Source organism: Vulpes vulpes, chromosome X (assembly GCF_048418805.1).
Source record: "Vulpes vulpes isolate BD-2025 chromosome X, VulVul3, whole genome shotgun sequence".
Taxonomy (NCBI): Eukaryota; Metazoa; Chordata; class Mammalia; order Carnivora; family Canidae; genus Vulpes; species Vulpes vulpes.
The window spans coordinates 90,706,947-90,718,666 of record NC_132796.1 but is presented as its reverse complement, the minus strand read 5'-3'; the positions used below and the strand labels follow the sequence as shown (position 1 = coordinate 90,718,666).

The 11,720-nt window shown below is 38.6% G+C and overlaps 1 pseudogene; it reads left to right on the top strand.

Moving 5' to 3' along the window:
• Positions 1–5,986: 5,986 nt before the first annotated feature.
• LOC140596054 (glyceraldehyde-3-phosphate dehydrogenase-like) lies at positions 5,987–11,013 on the top strand (annotated as a pseudogene).
• Positions 11,014–11,720: the final 707 nt, after the last annotated feature.

The following is an 11,720-nucleotide window of genomic DNA, read 5'->3' as shown; positions in this document are numbered from 1 at the left end:
GAAAATTGGACATCCACATGCAGAAGAATGAAACTAGACCACTCTCTTTCACCATACACAAAGATAAACTCAAAATGGATGAAAGATCTAAATGTGAGACAAGATTCCATCAAAATCCTAGAGGAGAACACAGGCAACGCCCTTTTTGAACTTGGCCACAGCAACCTCTTGCAAGATACATCTATGAAGGCAAGGGAAACAAAAACAAAAATGAATAATTGGGACTTCATCAAGATTAAAAGCTTCTGCACAGCAAAAGAAACAGTCAACAAAACTAAAAGACAACCTAGAGAATGGGAGAAGATATTTGCAAATGACATATCAGATAAAGGGCTAGTATCAAGATCTATAAAGAACTTATTCAACTCAATAGCGAAGAAACAAACAACCCAATCCTGAAATGGGCAAAAGACATGAACAGACATTTCACAGAGGAAGACATAGACATGGCCAACAAGCACATGAGAAAATGCTCCGCATCACTTGTTATCAGGGAAATACAAGTCAAAACCACAATTATATACCCCCTCATACCAGTGAGAATGGGGAAAATTAACAAGACAGGAGACAACAAATGTTGGAGAGGATGTGGAGAAAGGGGAACCTTCTTGCACTGTTGGTGGGAATGTGAACTGGTGCAGCCACTGGAAAACTGTGTGGAGGTTCCTCAAAGAGTTAAAAATAGAGCTACCCTACTACCCAGCAATTGCACTCCTGGGTATTATCTCCAAATGTACTGGTGTAGTGAAATGGCAGGACATCTGCACCCCAATGTTTCTAGCAGCAATTTCCACAATCGCCAAACTGTGGAAGGAGCCTCGGTGTCCATGGAAAGATGAATGGATAAAGAAGATGTGGTCTATGTATACAATGGAATATTACTCAGCCATTAGAAAATACAAATACCCACCACTTGCTTCACCATGGATGGAACTGGAGGGTATTATGCTGAGTGAAGTAAGTCAATTTGAGAAGCACAAACAGTATATGGTCTCATTCATTTGGGGAATATAAAAAAATAGTGAAAGGGATTATAGCAGAAAGGAGAGAAAATGAGTGGGAAATATCAGTGAGGGTGAGAAAACATGAGAGACACCTAACTCTGGGAAACGAACAAAGGGTGGTGGAAGGGGGGGTGGGTGGGGGATTGGGGTGACTGAGTGATGGGCACTGAGGGGGGCACTTGATGTGATGAGCCTGGGTGTTATACTGTATGTTGGCAAATCAAACTCCAATAAAAATATACAAAAAAAAAATAGAGAAAAGAATGAATGCTTGAAAACATGGCAGGCAGGATTAATTGCTTCCCAACACGGAAGAAGATGTTCCTATAGAATAGTGGATGTTAAACATTAGAGGAGTAGCAATACTATGGTATACTCACAGTCAAAAAACAAGTTTGAAAAAATAAGTAGTTCTCTTTATGTCAACTCATTTTCTAGCTCAATGGATCTTTATATGATGGGAACTACCTGACACAGTTATCTATTAAACAATTATGTGTTGATCACGTGCTCCATTGTAAAGCACTAATGTAGGTGTTGTACATACAACAATAAGCATTATAAACACAATTCTACTTTCTAACAAGGGTGATACAAAAGAAACCAATTTTATACACACACATATACACACACGCATGCATTTTAAAAACCAGAGATGAATGAAGGATACTGATAATCATAGTGACTAGCATGTCTTGAATCCTGTATGCCAGACATTGTATGCTAAATGCTTAACATTCATCATCCCATTTGCTTAGTTCTCATAAATAACTCTCTGAGGATAGGGGTCAGATAAAGTCTTCCCTTCTTAGGCAATTTGTGTCTTTAGATACTGGGTTCTTCTACATGCCAAAAGATATTGTTGAGCAGCTTAGTTTACCTGGGCTCTAAGAAAATAGTGGTGACTTGTAGGTCAATGTTCACACAATTTTAAAAGAGCAGATGGTAGTAGTTGTGTGTTGCCATCAAAGTAAGGCTTCCTAGTCTTTAGCAAAAGGAAAACATCAATGCATGTGTAAGGTCTAATGAAAAGCCCTGGACTGGAATTCAGAGGTCTTGAGTTATAAACCTAACTTTGTAACTATATTATGGACATTATGCTCGAGGGTTTCTAAACATGCTCCATATCTCTAAAGAATTCACATTGCTTGAGATTCAGTTTCTAAACATGCTCCATATCTCTGAATTATTACTCTGAAAAATACAAAGAATAGACATCTTTTCCCCCCTTATAATCTTTTGTTTGTTAATTTTATGAGAAGTTAGATTATACCTTTGTCCCCTGCTGCAGTTAGGTTTCCTTTTAAGAAACAGCTGGTTCTTTCCCTACCTTTTTCCTTTCAGCTGATTCTGGGTATGTCACGGAAGGAAGTGGCAGTGAGGTAAGGCAATATTCAGCCATTTCTGCATGTTGATGAGGTGACAGATGGAATATACCTGGGCACGTCTTTCTTCAATTCTCATCCCAGGGAAATCCTTCTCTAGTTATACTTCTGGAAATGAGGATTTGGTGAATCTCAGGGCAGACCAAATATTGAGCCAATGGCACTTTCGTGGTGCCCCAGAACAAGGTGGGGATTTGAGGCCTGACCCATTACGCACATTTATTAGCAGACATCTGTTAAGTTGTCATTTCCTGATTGTTTCATTTTAATTCATTGACATTGTTGCTAGCCTCAACACAGGGACTCATTACAAATTAGGTAAATTCTCTGATGTAATGAATGGGAAAGCATTTAGAGCACAAATTCCAGGAATAAGGAGTAATTCTCATTATCTGTCATGTGTCTTATAAAAGAAAAACAAGCTGACATATGTCAAACAAAATGAGAGGCTGGGGAACAGAGAGGCCTCCACAGCTGACAATTAAGGAATGAGGTTGCTTAATAAAGAGGAATAACTACCTCCTGAAACAAACAAAGGGAGAAGTTATAATTTTACACCCCCAGCTCAAAGGATGGAAATCAATTTCTGTTTAGACATCAAGAGAAACAAGAGAATACTGTTTTTCCAAGAAAAGATTCTCATTACAAAAAAAAGCTACTCTACGTGGGGATTTTCACAAAGAACTTCCATATGGAATAGACAAGAGATCCATGGATCACAGAATTACAGACAGCATAAGCTATAGATAGTGCATCTAGTCAAAGCCACTGACTGCACTTCACATATAAGGAAATTATCCCTAAAAGGTGAAGGGACTTCTGAATTGCATATTCACTAAGTGGTAAAGTCAGGCCTAAAATCCAGAAAGTGATTTCTAGTTTAGTGTTCTTTCCACTCTACCACAATGCTTTGTTTTCCCCACAGAAAGGTATGAAAAAGGAAAGGGGGGGATTATGTTTTCCCATGTGGATACTTGTATGTCTGGTTTTACTCCTCTTAGAACAAATGACCTAATTCAAGTTCACCATGTTGCAAAGATGGTAAAGGAAGATGACAAAAGATCAATTGCTGAATGTGATTCATTTCATATGAAAGTATATACCTTATTCAGAGGACAGTGTTTCTTGGGGTCAGTAACTGTCATGCTTTGTTGACTTCACCTCCTTTCTTACTATGGTAATATTGAGTAGAGTAATAAACAAGTAAATTAATCAGTATCTATGTATTGTTTTAGAAATACACATTTTATAAATGTTAAATGTAAGATATATATGATTTTCAGATAAATCTTATTACAGTCTTAGTAATTCTCACATTCTTAAGGGTTAGAAATGTGTTAGAATTATAAGTACATTAATTTTTTGGCTAATATTTATTTAACATATATACTAATATGTATTCAAATAATTTATTACTATTTACCTTTATTATATTTTCCTTTTCAATTCTTATTATTTCATTAAATCCCCAAATAATGAAAGTGGATCAGAGGTGCAAAATTTGTATGTCAAAACATGAAAGTAATTGTTTAAATAGTGATATGAATACTGTAGCTTAGAACAGTCATAAATGCATAAATACACACGTAAAGTCAGATTCTGTATGTGAAAGTACTTATGGCTTTGCATGTTTAATGTTTTTTTTTAAGATTTTATTTATTTATGAGAGAGAAAGAGAGTGGAGGGAAGAGCAGAGGGAGACGGATAAGCAGACTCCATGCTGAGCACAGAGCCTGACGCAAGACTCCTTCTCACGGACACTGAGATCATGACCTGAACCAAAACCAAGAGTCGGACGTTTAACTGAGTGAACCACCCAGACACCCATACATGTATTATGATTTTAAGGAAACAAACAAAAATGATGGGGTGGGATGGAGATGAATTTCTATGATTTTAAACAACTGGCGTTCAACTGGCGTACCTCAGCAGTGATCCATTATCATGAATTTCCTATATATAACCTATCATTTCAGAGATAAGATAGCTTGCTTATTTAGATATTGAAAATAAAATAGCAGAATTGTATAAAAAGACTCAACTGTGATACAAAGAGCTTGATTACCAAGAGTTTGATTCCTTTGAATTACTTTGTAACATTCTTTACTCATGAGAGAAAGAAATCAATGACACTTCTTTGAGTATATTTTATATTTAAAAACCATATCCAAATGTTGCAAAAGATTAAGACACATTTTATAGAATTGAAAGAAATCAGAGAGTAGATTAGCAACCCATTTATATCTGTCAGGCAGTGTGAACATGTAATCATCCAGCCTTTACATATGATATGTTCATGAATTTAGCTACTGACAAAGCGCTGAAAGCATTCTTAAATTGAGAGATATCTTTTTAATAGTTTTGGGGTAGAAGCTTGATACAAATATCTACAAATATTTGATGGAGTCATGACACATAATTATATTTCATAAGACTGAAGGAAAGTTAAAATTTTTCAAACTTCACAGAAATAAAATCTAGGATGCCTCAATATAAAATCTAACCTACTGGTCAGTCTATAATTGAACAGGCTATAGATGCACCTGTGAAAGTCTGCAAACAATAAGTTAAATTGTTATTTTTTAAATTATAATTACTTTTTATACTTTCCTATAAGTAGCAGAGCCACATGTAGCAAAACCCCTCTAACTGTTGAATATGCCTAAATTTCAGCAAACATGGGGCTAGATGAACCTCTTAATTCAATCAAACTCTCTAAATTGATTCTCTTCTCTTAGTCTTTCTATCTCAGTAAGCTTTCTTTTGCCTCTATTTCTTCTATGTCAAAATCCTGCTTCTACTGAATTATTTTCCTGAATCCTTCCTTTTTTTCACTCTAAACTAGGACACCTTGAATCATCTAATGGTTTCTATTCCAGCCTCAAGCTTTCTTCAATTCATACTCATATATGCTCTATGCATATGGACACGAGGTATCTAACAGAACAGTACAAACCAAAGTATTCCATAATATAGCTACAGCTTCCATGCTTTTTTAAAAGCTCTCTACTCCTTTACCTTAGCTAATTTTGAAATCAACTTAGTGTGTGTTCAGATAATGGCGTTAGCTATCTTTTAACAAATACTGAGGGATTGCTATCACATTTAGGCAACCCTGGATTTAAAAAAAAAAAAAAAGACAAATTCAAGCTTCATGTGGGTTAATGACACAGAGGAAATCTGTTCCTCTGCTTAATATGAAGCTCTAAAGCTAGATCAGCTGTCTCAAAGGGCTCCAAACTTTACTCTGCCCTTAATCTTACTAGAGATATGAGTTTATATACCTATAAGAATAGCATCATATTAGGTAAAATGGAGTTTCACTTAACTTTCTATTCTCATACATTTTTCCTCTTACTACTCTATTTTCTCACTGTCCACTTGACTTTCAGGTCTTTTCACTGTAATCTCTAGGACAACTGTTAAGCACTAAACCAATCCTGCTATAGCTTTAACCTCTTACTGAACACTCCCTACAACTTCCTAAAGTAATTAGAATCAAGCTTTCCCCCTAAACACCTAAGGTGTATTCCAAGGATGATTTTACATCCTCATCTCTCTTTGATATTACATAGTGTTCACCAGTCCTCCTTTTTTTTTTTTTTTTGAAGATTTTTATTTATTTATTCACGAGAGACACAGAGAGGCAGAGAAACAGGCAGAGGGAGCAGAGGGAGAAACACACTCCCTGAGGGGAGCCCCATGCAGGACTCGATTCTGAGACCCTGAAATCATGCCCTGAGTGGAAGGCAGACACTTAACGACTGAGCCACCCAGGCATCTCTTCACCAGTCCTTCTTAATATTGTTGCTCTCTTGGCTTTTATAACACTTTTCTTCTAAGATTTTTAATTTATTTATTTGAGGCAGTGGGGAGATAGCACACTCAAGCAGGGGGGAGGAGCAGAGAGAAAGGGAGAAGCTGACTCCTCGCTGAGCAGAGAGACTGATGCAGGGTGATCCCAGGACCCTGGGATCATGATCCCAGCTGAAGGCAGATGCTTAGCTGAATGAGCTGCCCAGGTGCCCCTATAATAACACTTTTCTTGTAGGACACAGAGTATTTAACATAAAAGCATATACCAAGACAGTTCATGATCATAGCTATATCTTGTATTACTTTATTATTCCTCCTCCACCCTTATAATGCCTACTATTGTGTTAACATGTTGTTCGTTCATGAAAATGCCCATTGACTATGATACTTGCACTATAACCATTGCCCATCCCCAGAATTCTCTCCTTGGCTTCCCCTCTCCTTCTCACTCCTCACTCTCTTCTCTCAGCCATCTTATTCATTGCTAAGAATTCTATCATCACCTGTGCACCAATAACTCTAAGAGCTTCATTTCTAGTCCAGCCCAATTCCCAAAACTAGATTTTCACACCCTCCTATTTAACGACATTTTCACTATGTCCTATACATAATCTCAGTATGTTTAAAACTAAATTTATAATAATTTACCTCCATCCCCAGTCAGACTAAATCTGCTTCTCCTGTATTTGTGATCATGATAAATGTACCACCACACACTCAGGAATCCATATAAAAATCTAATGCTTGTCCTACACTCCTTTCTTTTATCACTGATAGTTGATCATTAACTTTAGTCATTTCAACATCATAACCTGAGTTATTGGCCCCACACATTCCACCCTCACAGCTCCCTATTTACCTCTTCTGGATTATTACAACAGCCTTCCTCTCAATTATATGGCTACAAGAATTTGCATTTTAAATCTGTATCTGTCACTGCCTTCAGAGACTGATCTTTTAGTACATATATCTGCCCCAGTGACTGCTTCACTTATAATTGTTCAATGGCTTTCTATTATCTACAGGCAATGTTCAAAGTCTTTAGCATGGCAAAGAAAGATGATATGCCACTTGCCTACATGTTCAGCTTCATCTACCACCACTCACCATACACATCCTATGCTCTATGTCTGCTTTCTTATGGCCAGAACTGTACACTTTAGAGTTGTACACTAAAACAATTAGTTTGGAACAAGCACTGATGTTGTCCTTGGGGAGAACTAGAGTGGTAGAAACTCATCATATTCTCTGACTTCTCATATCCTGGAAAATTCTATTACCACTGAGGAGTCACTTGAGACAGCTTTTCACTCCACAGCAACAATACCAAGAAAGGTGTTAATAAGTAAAAGATTTACTGAATTCACCTCTGTCTGAAGCTTTGCAAGTGGCTTGAAAGTAGGTTTATGTAGGCTCCTTAGTTTCATGGGAGCACTAGCTTATAGCTGAGCAAGATGACATTTTAGGGTCTAACCATTGGTCTGGAATCAGAAAAGGCTAGGTTACAACCTTTCTTCTGTCACCTAACTTCTTTGAGTATCCAGGTCACTAAAATGAGGATAACAACAGATAATTTGTGTGTTGTTTAGAGTACATGAGAAATGTACTGCCTGCAAAGGTGCATTTACTTAGGGCCATTATATAATAGTGTGGACAAATTGGAGATGTTACGGTTTTAGAGGACAAGATAGGCATGTAACTCCTTTTTCACATAAAAGGAAAATATATTTTTTAATAATACATGCTCTATGAATTTGCATTTATATGTGTCTCGCTCTAGACTGGGAAAGGTGGTTACAAAAATATTAAAACACAGGCATGGTGTGTTTTAGAGACCTAGGTTATGGTTTAGGGAGCAGAGACCAACACCTGAAGCAAAGCTCTCATGCATATGCATATAGGAAGGACCAATTTCAGGTTCCCAACTCAGCAATTCCTCTCCTCAGTTCTTTGCTATGCACCCAGTTCCAGGGTAGAGCCAATTGAAAGTAAAACCTTTTTCTCACTTTCTGGCTACTTGTCCCAACCAATAAGGAGTAGAAAGGCTCTGGGCAGATGACTAGGATGATTCAATACAGGCTGATAATAGATGATAACAGTCTTTTTAATTAATATCCTTCTGCTGAGAAACATGGGGATATAAAGCTGACAGAAAAAAGAAAGCACAGGGAGTTCACAAAAAATAAAGTATTTAATAAATTAAAAACACACAGAGGAATTAATTGTGAGAGTATTTCTCTTCTCTGGGACATCTTTGAAATTTCTGTAGACTCTTTCCAAACAGTGGAAGTGGTCATTGATGCTAAATGATCATAACGTGTTACTAATCATCTTGGAAGGGAATTGTCCTCACTTTTAAGCATAAAGCTTCCACATTTAGTAGAAAGGGGCCAAGCACTTTGGGAAACTAAAAAAGTATCAAAGAACAAAGCTCATGAGGTTGCTATTGCCCTCAGCCTTATAGAACATCCTCAGGAGTTGCATTTGACCATTTGTTCCCCTAACTAACCCAGCTGCTCTCACCAGGATATAGTTCTGTCCTAGGAAACTGCCTGGTGTGTATTCTATTTTGGAAGTACACTTATCATTGCTCCTGAAATGCCATTTTGCCTTCGGAAACATTCACAGGACCTAGCATTCAGAAGGTAGAAAGATTTTTGAAAGCTTGAAAATTCCCCAGTAGGAGCTCCAATTCTCAGAAAGCCATAAAATAGTGCAGGCTTGACCACAGCTAATATAACAACAACAACAAAGCTGAAAATATCACTCAAACCATAATACTGTGATAATATTATTATAGGATGAAAAAGAATAAGTATTGTCATTGTTAGCTATCCTGTATTACTTCCTACTTCCTGCTAGTACTTTACATTGATTACCTCAATTAATATTCACAGAAGCCTATATAAGTGTAGACACTGAGGCTCAGAGACGATAAGGTAATTTGTCCATGGCGACCCAATTAACGAGATGGCCAACATGGGATTTGAACTCAAAGTGTCTGCTCTTTCCATCATCCCAATGCATTTGAGTCCCATTCAGGAATGGAGTTTAACTCCTGAAACAGGTAGAAATGTGATAGATCCTTAAAGTAAGCTGAGCTCTGTATTTATATGGTGTGGAAAGCCGTTTTTTTCTGACATTTTGTATATGCTATATTTTATCTACAGACATCTTTTGCTTTCAGAGTTTCCAGAGAAAATGGTGCAAAGTTATAGAATTCTGAGAAGATATTAATAATTGATTTGCACCTGCTATATGTCAAGTACTTTATACATATTGCTTCTTATTTTTAGGACAGCCCTTCAAGTTATATAGCACCATTGCCATTTAATAGATGGGAAAACGGAAGCTCAGGAAGGTGGTTTTACAGCTAGAACCCAAGTCTCTGTATTCCAAAGAGTTTTAACGCCTACTTTGGTGGTTTAGACACTGGAGACATTTTGGTGCTGATGTTATTTTCCCCATTTCCTTTTCTGAAGCAGCTTTTGTCATAAATAATATTTATTTTGTAAAACCCTTTCCAGAATTACTAGAAAAAAGGCAGAATAATGAAATCCTGCCTTTGGTTAGGTCAAATTTAATTTTTGCCAAATGAGCTGATCAATCAATTATTGTAATAAAATCTGGCTCTCTGCTCCTCCCCGTTCGACAGACAGCCACATCTTCTGGTGCAGTGCCAGCCGCATCCCCGAGACATGATGGTGAAGATCGGAGTGAACGGATTTAGGCATATTGGGCGCCTGGTCACAAGGGCTGCTTTTAGCTCTGGCAAAGTGGATATTGTTGCCATCAATGACCGCTTCATTGACCTCAACTACATGGTGTACATGTTACAGTATGATTCTACCCATGGCAAATTCCACAGCATGGTCAAGGCTGAGAATGGGAAACTTGTCATCAATGGGAAGTCCATTTACATCTTCCAGGAGCAAGATCCCACCAATATCAAATGGGATGATGCTAATGCTGAGTATGTTGTGGAGTCCACTGGGGTCTTCACCACCATGGAGAAGGCTGGGGCTCACTTGAAGGGCAGTGCCAAGAGGGTCTTCATCTCTGCTCCTTCTGCTGATGCCCCCATGTTTGTGATGGGTGTGAACCACGAGAAGTATGACAACTCCCTCAAGATTGTCAGCAATGCCTCCTGCACCTCCAACTGCTTGACTCCTCTGGCTAAAGTCATCCATGACCACTTCAGCATTGTAGAATGCCTCATGACCACTATCCATGCCATCACTGCCACCCAGAAGACCGTGGACGACCCCTCTGGGAAGCTGTGGTGTGACGGCCGAGGAGCTGCCCAGAACATCATCCCTGCTTCCACTGGCACCACCAAGGCTGTGGGCAAGGTCATCCCTGAGCTGAATGGCATGAAGCTCACTGAATGGCATGAAGCTCACTGGCATGGCCTTCCGCGTCCCCACCCCCAAGATGTCAGTTGTGAATATGACCTGCCACCTGGAGAAAGCTGCCAAATATAACAACGTCAAGAAGGTGGTGAAGCATAGGAGGGCCCCTCAAGGGCATCCTGAGCTACACTGAGGACCAGGTTGTCTCCTGCAACTTTAACAGTGACACCCACTCTTCCACCTTCGACTCTGGGGCTGGCATTGGCCTCAATGACCACTCCGTCAAGCTCATTTTCTGGTATGACAATGAATTTGGCTACAGCAACTGGGTGGTAGACCTCATGGTCCACATGGCCTCCAAGGAGTAAGAGCCTCCTGGACCACCAGCCCCAGTGAGAACAAGAGGAAGAGAGAGGCCCTCAGCTGCTGGGGAGTCCCTGTCCCAACTTAATCCCCCAACACACTGAGAATCTCATAACCACCAATTTATATCCCAAACCCCCTGAGGAAGGGGAGGGGCTTGGGGAGCCCTACCTTGTCATGTACCATCAATAAAGTATACTGTACCCAGCCAAAAAAACATTATTGTAATAAAATCCAAGCCACAGTTTGTGTTATTTGCCAAAAGCTGAATTATTGAAATATACTGATAAAAGATATAGAAGCTCAGAAAAAAGGAGGCTTCTTCATTATCTATGGGCATCAAATGCCAAAAAATACAGATTTTTTTTTTGTTCCATCTTTCTCTTGATTATACAGTAACTGGTTTGTAACATTGCTATGATAATGCAGTGTAACAAACCACCCCCAAACTCAGGGACTTTAAGATAATAAGCCTTTATTTAAGTCAGGAGTCTGTGGTTTAGCAGTTTAAGCTGAACTCAGATAGAGGACTCCTCTGTTTTTAAAGGGGTCTATTCATATGTCTAGTGGTTGGTGGTTGATAGTTGGGTGATAGAAGCACCAAGATAACATGCAGCAGAAATCTATACTATGCATGTTCTCATGTTTAAGGGAGAGTAGCAAGAGAAGAGGAAGATTCAGGCAAGCACTTTTTAAAGCCTTTGCTTGCCTTCAGTTTCCTACTCTCCAACTAGCCTAGCCAAAGCAAGTCACAAGGCAAACCTCAAACTACAAAGAACAATGATATAGAGAAGCTTGAT